The sequence below is a fragment of the Limulus polyphemus genome, unplaced genomic scaffold (assembly GCF_000517525.1).
Source record: "Limulus polyphemus unplaced genomic scaffold, Limulus_polyphemus-2.1.2 Scaffold5889, whole genome shotgun sequence".
NCBI lineage: Eukaryota > Metazoa > Arthropoda > Merostomata > Xiphosura > Limulidae > Limulus > Limulus polyphemus.
The window spans coordinates 32791-34993 of NW_013671499.1; positions in this window are offsets into that span (position 1 = coordinate 32791).

The following is a 2203-nucleotide window of genomic DNA, read 5'->3' on the forward strand; positions in this document are numbered from 1 at the left end:
CTTTATCTTCTGATAAAAATGCAGCTCTGAAAGATCATTCTTAATAACCTAATAGTTATCATGAAACCAGAAGTTAATTAATTAAATATTAAAATTTCTAGACTTTATAAGACTAATCCATATATGTGTGTGTGTGTGTGTGTGTGTATTAATGACTGGAAAGGCTTAATAGAGAAACAATACTATCTTCATAATCTCAGCTCTTCACACGTGTTACTGTTTTCTCTAAATTATTATCTGTTCAACAACTGTAGGTGTCCCAGAAAAAATTCGGTTAAATTTCTGAAACTTTCATTTCTAAACAGACACACGCACAGACGAGGGCGTCGCTGTTCTCCTTCATTAGGGGGTTCGGATATTTTTTTTAGTTCTTGGTTTTGTTGATTAATTGGTTTCGAAAACAAAACGTATACGTAATTTGGGGGTGGTCCCACGGTCTTAACGTGTTCCTGCTAGAGGGCGTTTTCTTGTGCTCTTTCCTTTCTTGTTACTCGCGTGGTTTGAATTTGAACGGTATTTTCCGATAATTTAACGCAGGACTAAGCATAACCTATTTAGTTTTATACCTTACAGAATAAACGACCACGTAGATCTTCCTATAAAATACAAATAGACAGTCACCACGTTTATTTTATTTATGAAACAAAATCTTAGTATTTTACTAACCTTATTTCATATTTCTTTTCGACAGAAAGATTGTTTCATAATTTTGTTCTTAAGTTCTAGTACCTTATATTATACAAACATATAATATCGTGTTTTGTTGCGCTTGCGGCTACAACAGTAATTGATAAATGACCTTCTGAAAAACAATTATATTCTAGCCTTGACCGATATTACTGAAGTGACATGCAACACGGCCACAGTTAACAATGACATGTGATACTAAATATTTACGCAGTGTTTGCCAGAAGTGAAACAATATCCGAGTCAAGGGGATATCAATACTTTCGAAGGCGAAATATAGAAAAAGGTACAAAGAAAAACTGCAAATTTATCTCTTACAAACAAGCGGAAAGCTGCACATTAGGGCTGCGTTCACTGCGGGGATCGAACCCCGAATTAGCGTTATAAGCCCTTAACATTACTGCTGAGCCACCGCGGGAAGAGATGAAGACAATAATACAACTTTTGCTTCTTGACTGTCTCCCGGTGATACAGCGAACAAACAACGTTTAAATCCGGGGTTCGATTCTTCGAGGTGGACAAAGCAGATAGCCCAATGTGGCTCTGTAATAAAACAAAGTTACTTGCCTGTTAAAGCAAACATAAACGTTGCTTCTTTTTCAGGGAGAAGAGACGAATTTTTTTATAAAAAATTGTTTGAGTTAAAAAATTAACAAGACCTGACTAGATTAATAAATGTATATATAAACTGGTTGGTTATTAATTGATTGCTAGGAAGTTATCAATAATTTTGCTTTACATATGTCACACAGTTTAGTTATTGTGTATAGGTTGGTTGGTTTTGAGTTTCGCGCAAAGCTACAAGAGCGCTATCTGCGCTAGCCATCCATAATTTAGCAGTGATAGACTAGAGAGAAGGCAGCTAGCCAACAACGCCCACCGCAAACTCTTGGACTACTCTTTTCCCAACGAATAGTGGGAGTGACCCAGTCAGGCGCCCTAACCACCTGACCCTGCCGGGACGTATATTGTCTATATCCAGTTGTTTTTAAAATTAATGAAACATTGGCTTTTTGGAACATGTTTTTTGTTGCTGGTTTCTTATTGAAAAGCTATACAATGGGCTATCGGTACTCAGTCCACACCAGGGAATCATTAAATCACCGTTGTATGTCAGTCAATAAACTTACTGTTGTCTCACCGGGAGACTTGGAGTTTTTTAAAGTTAATAATATAATCAATCAACGCAATTGTAACAGATTTTGTTACAATAATATTAGTTTATTTTATTTTTTCGCATCAACTTTTTTGTTCTGAAGTCTAATCTTTTTCAAAAATGTGTCCACAGAATAGCCTGAGACATCTACTTGTCAGTTCTATTTCTGATCTCTGGAATTGTCATTCCTCGTGTACTTTTGTTTGTTTGGGCTCAGCTGCTCTTAACAGCAACAATTACCTAATATGACTGGTTGGTCCAATTTTCACGGTTTTTAGGAAAGTTTTTTACCATTGATTTCAATTTTATTGCTTTTAATTCATATTTTAACTTATATGTTTTTTTTTATATTCCTTGCTT